Below are 9,225 nucleotides of genomic sequence, written 5' to 3' on the forward strand. Positions count from 1 at the left end.
CGAGGAGTTCGAAAAAGCTTTGCACACTATCTTGGAGTCAGTTTCTAACCAGAGGTAATTCCAGCCCTTTTGCTTAAAAAATTTCTATTGTTGTCATAGGCCCGGTAAGTTCCGGATGTAGAGCAAAAGACGTGCCAATATTTGTAGCAAAGCAGCCCATAAAATTAGCAAAGTGGTTATGAAAAATGCCACAGCAAGCCGCTGAACCAGGGGCACCAAGAGCATCCCCGTCACTATTACATTTAACCCAAGGATTGGCTGGAAGAGTCCAAAACACTTCTCGAATCAAAGGGGCTTTAGGCTTTCCTAGTGAGGTCTTTTTCACCATTCCATAATTATGCTTCACAATCTTTGTCCTACAAAAATTAAAGACATAATTATATCTATAAACGCAAAAATAATTTTAAAACTTGAAATTAGCCAACAGTAATATTTACATTACCTTACTATCATCATCATTATCATTATCGTCATCATCAACTATATACTCATTAACACATTTGAAAGAAGCAAATGTCTTTGAATAACCTAAACCTAATAAAGAAATACCTAAAATACATATAAAAAGTAATTATAGTTATAACAACGATAAACAGAGATGAATTCAACATAAAATATATCAACAACACTGACTCATTTCCCTTCTCTTACCTTAGTGTGCCTATATTTAAAGGCAAGCCTAAAACTATTGTTCTTAGATCTTTAATTGACAAAATCAAAGCTAAATTTAATTCTTGGAAATCTTCCTTGGTAAACTTTGTCGGCATGGTTCAATTGATGAAATGAACAATCTCAGTTATGCTTGTGCATAGTTTCAATGTTTATTCTTGGCTTATGTCCTTTATTAAAGAGTTTGAGAAATATTGGAAGAATTTCATTTGGGCAGGGGGCATTAAGAAAAATAAGCTAATTATTTAGGCTTATAAGAAGGTTTGCATTCCCTATAATCAAGGAGGCTTAGAACTAATAACCCCCAGGGTGCTAAATGAGGCCTCAAACTTGAAGCTTTGCAGGGAGGTCATGAATTATAGTGAGGACTAGGCCATTTTGCTTAGAGGCGGGTCTCTTAGGAACAATGTTTGCATCTCTCATCATTTTTCATCCTCTATTTGGAGTATCATAAATAAGGAGTGGAACATTGTTGCCTTTAACACTACAATTATTCTTGGTAATGGTTGTAACATAAACTTTTGGCACCAGCCATACTGTGGGCCTCCCTTCACTGATGTCATCTGGAATCACATCTTGATCAACCTCGACACATTTGTATCAGAATTCTCAACTAATGGCAAATGGTCCTTTGCTAAGAATATACTCGGCTTGATTCCCAATCTGCCCCTACTTGCTAGTCAATTTACCTTAACTTTAGACCTAAATGAGGATTGTAAGGGTTAGACTCACTCCACATCAAGAAAATTTTCCATGAAAGAGGCTTATTCCTTTGAATCTACTAGTAAATAAGCTCAATCCTGGACTAATAACATATAGAGTTTTTTTCCAAAGCTTTCAATGTTTAGTGGCTTTATCATAATAAAAAGCCCATAAATGACAACATCTCTCTAAGAGATTGTAATGTTCCTTCTATGTGCTAAATGTATTTGACGCACCAGGAAACAACTGAGCATTTACTCTTCCTTTGTCCATATGCTTCCAAAATTTGGCATTGGTTTTCATCCTTCATGGGCATGCATGTCACTAATAACACTAGAAATTCTAATGCTTTGTGCTAAGAGCTGGAAAAACTAATGTAATGTAGTTATTCAAGTTTCTATAACTTCCATCATTAATATGATTTGGCATGTTAGGAACCAAGCAAGATTCTACAATAATTTCTTGCACTAGAAGTCTCGTTCATAGGGAGCATGACCAAGAAGACATCTAACTCTTCAATTACAGATTTTTTGATCATCAAAACTTTCAAAATCAACATCCATCCTCCAAAAGCTCCCATGATTCTTAAAGTATTCTAACATCATCCCTATGATGGTTGGTTGAAGTGTAACACAAATGGTTCATTCTCTCCTTCCTTTGTTTCATATGGAGGCTTATTCAGTGATTATAATGGTGACTTTTTGTTTGTCTTTGTTGAGATTGTGGAGTGTAACTCCTCTTAAATAATTAAATAATTGTTCAAAAGTACATACACATAGTATTTGTCAATGAATATAAATAATTCTAACTATAATAATATTGAAGATGAAAAGTGTTCCAGGTCCTAGGCAGAATCGGCCCTTCTAGTTCCTGCAACTTTAATGCTCCATGGGGGAATTTCTAATATATGTAGTTGGGTCCATCCTAGTTAAGTTATATCTTCTCCTGTTGTATGAGTGTGACCAATTCCTTCAATACCAAGTTACCCTCCTGCATATCTCTTGGCTTTACTTTGGAGTTATACCTTCTCACATCCCTGTGTTTGGCAGCGAATTCTCAAACATAGGCAACATCTCTTACTTCATCGATCACATTTGCTGCACATTTTAAACATATCACACTAGCCTCCATGTTGAATCTCTACGAGAAGCATTGTATGTTAATATTATGATGAATGTGTTGCTCCTTAGGTTGTAGAGAGCGTGTATAACTTAGAGTCTGTCTTTCCCCCTTGAGGGGAGAGATATTTACGGAGACCCTCTGGGCCTAGGGTTTTCTTAGAAAGGTTAGTTGCCCCTTAGTCAATGGTTGACCGTTGAACGCCTATTTCCAAGGGAGATGTGGGTCAGTAATGACCTTGACTTTCTCTCTATCCATGAAACGCCTTATCCCACGCTTCCCATGATGGGGCGATAGAAAACTCCATGGGGAGAGTCGATACCTTCCTTTGGGAGACATTCACTCACTCCCTCTTTTTGGGAGATATAAAGGCATCTCCCTAGGCAAGGCCCTTAGAAATAATAACACTACAAAATATGATAACAATGTGAACACTTAATCATCACAAATTATTTTTGATTCACTATATTTGAACCATGAAGAGAACAAATAAGTGAAATAATCTAAAGCAAATGATTTAATAAAGAAGTACAGGTCACTCAATTTTAAAGAAGATGAAAACATGGAGAGCCATTTTTCTATATTTCAAACTTTATTCTCAAGACTCAGAGTATTGGGTAAAAGTTATATTATTGTTGATCATGTTAAGAAAATCCTTAGGTGTTAGCCAAAAGAATGAGGATCAAAAGTTGCAACTATTAAAGAAGAAAATGATCCAGATAACTTAGCTCTTGAGGGCCTCATTAGTTCTCTTTAGAGTCATGAAATATATATTGACGAAGATGAACCCTAGAGGAAACCAAATTTTATTTCTTTAAATTAAAAAAGGAAGAAGAATAAGGCTATGCAAGGTGAAGAATTAGAAGATGAATATCATGCAGAAGTATCAAAAGATGATGAGCTTCCATTTGCTTTCAAACAAGTACAACATCTATGGGCCACAAGGGATAAGTAATTTCCCATCAAGGAGTTCAGATGCTCCAAGATCTAATATGCAATAAAGAAGATAACAAAAAGGCCATTTAATGTGAATGCAAAGAACATGGACACTTTATTAATGAATATCCCAAGTCTAAGAAAAATAGATATAAAGTAAATAAGAATTGACTTTTATGAATATGTAATTAGGGATGTCAACGAGGCATGAAATGTGCGGAGGATGCTTCCCCGCTCCCCGCCCGACCCTATAATTTTGTTAGTGTCTCCAATCCTCTCTCCATGGAGGAATATTTTCCCCATCTCCACTAATATACACAGTACCCATGAAGATCCCCAAACATTGAATCTTAATAAATTTTTATACTTTTCCATCAAAACTATGACACAAGTTTTTTTTTCCTTTAAAAAACACATATATTTTGAATTTTTTTATAAATAATACACATCTTGCGTCAATAACAAAAAAAAGAAAAAGAACTTGTAGTAACTAATATTTTTTTTCTCTGTCAAAACAATAAATATATACTTGTAAAACAATTATATATTTTTTAAAATTCATAAATTGGTAAAAAAAATAATAATTTTCAATAATTAATAAAAACTCATTAATACTATTGAGTAAATAATTTCAATTTTTCTTGAAAAGATTATGAATTCAAATATATATGTTAGATAAACAAAATGAAAGTGTGTATATATATATATATATATATATATATATATATATATATATATATATATATATATATATATATATATATATATATATATATATATATATATATATATATATATATATATATATATATATATATATATATATATATATATATATATATATATATATATATATATATATATATATATATATATATATATATATATATATATAAAATATGTAAATGAGAAAATTACTTTTGCAAAAACATATATTTAATTTGCTAAAAAATAAAATTAGTATTCATATTTTTAAAATTTTAATAATTAATTTATTTTAAAAAATTCTAATTTTATATTTTATTAAGTTAAAAAATTATCCTTACGACAATCATACATATTTTTTTTAATTATTTATTAATATTTTTAATTTACTATCAAGTTAATTTTTATTTATATTTTGTCATAATTAATTTTTTATTTTAAGTTATATTTTATAAGGGTAAATTAGTAAATCATTTTTTTATCCTATCCTGCTGGATTCTAACCCAACTCATATTTAGGATAACAATTTGAACTAGTGAGGCAAGATATGATAAGTTTCTATCCCGTTGTGTCAGCAAACACTGGATTGAGATAGGATATGATACAGATATCCTATCCTGTCTCTTACCATGCGCACCAAACAGGCCCTAAGGTGATAGGTGTATGAGTTCTTCCACATATAAATGCTCAAGTCTCCATATTTATAACCAATGTGGGACTCTAAAGTGGAAACTATTTTTGTCTATATACACACTCCCTCTCAAGTCCACAAGGCTCCCCCATGTGGAAACTCTTTTTGTCCATACACTTGTATCGTCGTTGACACCTCTTCATGGGCATTTCGATACAAGTAAGTCGGTCCCTTTACACGAACCAAGGGCTCATGATACCATCTGTTAGTTCATGAGGAGGAGCATTTAACAACGGGTCAAGAGCAACACATAAGTTAGAGAGACACCACATATTCACCTAAAACCTTAAGATGATAGATGTATATGGGTTCTCCCATTTATAAATGTTCAAGTCTCCACATTTATAATCAATGTGAGACTTTAACTCACACTTGAATTATTATTCTTAACATTATCTCCCTCTTTACTATATCGAAAGTCGCAAACCACCGTAACTGATTCAGAGTCCACTCTTTTCAATCAACCCTTATTTCAATACGGAACAAAAAGAACCGAACCGTGTCCAATAATGTAAAAGGTACTTTGCCTTTCTCATTTAGCTATGTTGTCGTTGCATCTTCTTTCCTATTATATATTTACTAGCATCCACGTGCCCGTCTGTCCGCTTTTTCAATGCGTGTCCGAGAAAATATAAATAGTATTTTTATTTAAATTTGATTTTTAAAAATCTATGTGGAAGTTAATAGTAGGTAGTTATGTGAAAATTACTAATAGTAGTTTCAATGGAAATTATTATGCAGTAGTTTCAATGGAAATAATTATGTAAATTACACACTAAAGTAAGGGTAAATATGGTAAAAAAATAGACTACACCAAAATAAAGTATTCTCTTTATATATGTTATAGATAATACACTTTGGTCCGATATTATTTTAGTATCTATATTATTCTTTATTTCATTGTTTTTTTAATGATTTAATTATATTTTCAAAATATTTAGCAAAATGACTCATGTTTGTAGTTATTTAATTGCTTTATTTTATCATTGTCCACGTCAATTACTTCATGCATGTACATTTTTAAAAATATTTTTGTCAAATATTTATTTATTTTTAATTTTTATTTTAAAACTTTGAATTCAAATATTTTATAATGTTTTATAAATCAATTTTATTATAAATAAAATTTGCATAGATAAAAAAATAATGAAAACCGAATAAAAAAATGTTTTGTGTTGGGAAAGACAATTTTTTTTTAAATAAACGAGTTTAATTGCTATGTACTGTCAATGTAAATTTTTTTACACTATCAATGAATCACAACTACTCAATTATAATACTTCTTAAGAAATTAAAATAAAAGCCAAACACTTCCAACAAATTAATAGTTGTGATTCACTGACAGTGTAAAACTTCTTTACACCGTCAATATATTCCAATTAAATTCAAAATAAAAACTCTTGATACTTGTAGACATCATTTTTTTATTTAAATAAAATTTTAATTTACTCAAATTGTTTATTTTCTCTTTTATAACTGAGTTCCTATGAAAAAGCTTAGTGAAAAGAATTATCTTAATGACATTACTGTGAAATAATTAAATAGTTAATTATATTAAAGCTCCCTTTTAAACGTTAAATATATAATTATTATTGAAATATTCTTAAAATAATTATATTATATAAATAAGAATATTAAACTCACTCCCTATAAGTTTTAAAGCAAAAAATATATATTTTTCTTGTTATAAATTGTAAGCAAAATTTTTTTAATTTTATTTTAAGTATTTTATCATAAAAATTGCACATTTTCCAAAATAAAATAAAATATAAATTATATTTAATTTATTTTCTCTCTCATTTTTTCTATAAATAATAATTAATTGAAAGTGTTTTTACATCTCCCTGTAAAATATATTAAAAAAACACAAAAAATATTTTTTTAATAAATATGAAATATTGATTATTTGCTTATAAATCGTTACAGGTAGTATAAATTTTAATTTGGATAAAATATTCATAACTCTTTTATGAAAATTTCTTTGAAAACTTTTTAAATATCCTAACAATTCGTTAAATTCTTCTTCAAATGATTACAAAATTGATAGAAAATTATATTTACCAAAAACATGTAATAAAAAAAGTACATGCATGATGATGTAGTTGACGTTGACAATGACAAAATATGGAGTATACACTTTCTTTTTGGTTGATTTTTGCATGAATCCCAAGTAGTAAATGACAATATTAATTGCGAGTTACAGGTCCATAAACATGTTAAACACTGCACATCTAACGCACACATGATTTCTTGCTTCTATGTTTTTGCCTATTGAGTCGAAAAATACAATATTTTTGCCTAAAGGTTTCTTTGATTATTTGGTGTGTTATGGTGCATCGTACCCATTGTAACAGGTTCACGTAATTGGTTACATCATTGTTTGATTACTCAGTCAAATACCATGATATATGATAGAGACCAGATGATGCATGATGAGAGAGTGTGTGTGTATTTGTTTGTTTATGATTGGCTAATATATAAAAAAAAGAATTGTTTTGGAATAATACATCAATGATGATAGTTGGAAAATAAAGAGGGTGATGCCAAAAACTGAGAATGCTTGAATTGATGAAGTGTTGTTAACTCAATTTGAAGGGACTGTGACAACTCAAATATTTTCAAGTTTTAGAGCAATTAGGTTGTGTCCATGAGTTGTTTACATTTATTTATTTATTTATTTATTTATTTTGTGGTGTTTGTTTCTTGGGTAAATGTATCCATTACATATTTTTTTGCTACACCTTTTTGAATTTAATATGAAACTAGAATTATTGAAGTGATCAAAACAAAATTAAATCTAAGAAAAAAATCGAAGTAAGGCAATTACGCAAGAAAATAATACGTTTATCTTTCGGAAATTAAAAAGACAGGTTTTTAGGTAAGAGTCAAAGGGCAAATGATGGTGTTATTTAAATAATTCTATGATAATATTAACACAAATTTGTTTTTTCTAACATTTTTGGACGATGGTATCTAATTCAGACAATAATGGTAGATGCTCACATTTTATCACATTTTTATTACAAAAACTAAAAATTAACTATAGAATAGATTCTAAATTGAGTGACAATTTGTTGGTATATCTTATATGATCTTGCAAATAGTAGCTGACGTTGTTATTGTTTGCAAATGCGAACAAATTATACATACTCATGTTAAAATATTAAAATATTGTGAATTTCGTTTTTAATTTTAAAATATTTTTTTTAAGAGTGATTTTTACATTTAATCTCTAACGTCAAGTAGAGTTAATAGAGTATGACGTGGTAATACATATGGATTAAGTTTTAAAATTTTCATTTAATCTTGATGGACATTATGGAATATATTGACTAAAATACTTTTTTTACTTCTCGGAATACGTAAAGGCAAAAGTCATCTTTTCAATTCATTTTATCCTAAGTTCCTAACCTAACTTTGTCTTCTCTCCTTCATCTTGCACGCAGAAATGCATAAACGATAATCTTCTCATTTTAATATCGTCTTTGAAGATAAACTCAACCAAATGCATTTCTATGTCTTCTTCTTCTATAAAATCTCGAGCTGAAAATTTATGTGGGTGTGATGGTCGTATGGTTTCGTACCGATGCAAGAAGTGACCAAATAAAGAAAGGCTTATTTGGAGATGTCCCTTTTGGAGGAGTGGTGAGACATGTGATTTGTTCATATGAGATGAAGACATGAGAACAAAAGGTGGAATAAATATGAGACTATTATAAACTCAGAGTTGGGAGCTATGGAAGCAATGAGCTATTTGAAGGTTATCCATGAAGATTCAAAGAAGAAGAACAAGAATTTGAAGAACAAACTTAAATCAAAGAAACTTTTGAGAAATTTGAAAATGTTATGTTTTTAATCTCCTTTATGCTTAATATTTATTTTGTTATGAAATGTAATTGTTGAAGTAGATAATGAACTACATTGTTTGTTAATGAAATGTTGGTTTTGGTTAAACAATTGTCATGGTTAGAAACATTTGACAGGTCTAGCATTTCTATCTGACATAAAAATCGGCATAATAACATTTCAATTCCACATATTAGCACTTAAATTAATGACTGATAATTGACTTTATCTGACTTAACTTTTGTTAGATTTTGGTTTGTTGGCTGCATTTTGGTAAAATAATATGTTCAGCAAGATGTCATGACATGTTGCTACAACATTGCAGCCTGTGTTGTTTCTATTTCTAGAAGATCTGTTTCTATTGTTCCAGAAGATTTGTTTTGTGGATCAAGCAGCGTATTGAAGATTGGATTCTCTGAAGATTTATTTCAAAGGTGGAGAGATAATAGAATATCTCATTTGCTTGATTTGATGTCAAAACATTTTGCCTTGCATTTGAAGATTTGATTAGATATGATTTTGTTTGATTGGATTTGCAGAAGGTTATAGCCAGACTG

The 9,225-nt window shown here is 29.7% G+C and overlaps 1 long non-coding RNA gene across 1 annotated transcript; it reads left to right on the plus strand.

Annotated features, from left to right (window-relative positions):
- The first annotated feature begins 7,783 nt into the window (after positions 1-7,783).
- Positions 7,784-8,759, plus strand: LOC131612266 (uncharacterized). Its single transcript, XR_009287331.1, has 2 exons — positions 7,784-7,813; positions 8,269-8,759. It is a non-coding gene; the product is annotated as an uncharacterized LOC131612266 (long non-coding RNA).
- The last annotated feature ends 466 nt before the right edge of the window (positions 8,760-9,225 follow it).

This window comes from Vicia villosa, linkage group LG6, assembly GCF_029867415.1.
Source record: "Vicia villosa cultivar HV-30 ecotype Madison, WI linkage group LG6, Vvil1.0, whole genome shotgun sequence".
Classification (NCBI taxonomy): Eukaryota; Viridiplantae; Streptophyta; class Magnoliopsida; order Fabales; family Fabaceae; genus Vicia; species Vicia villosa.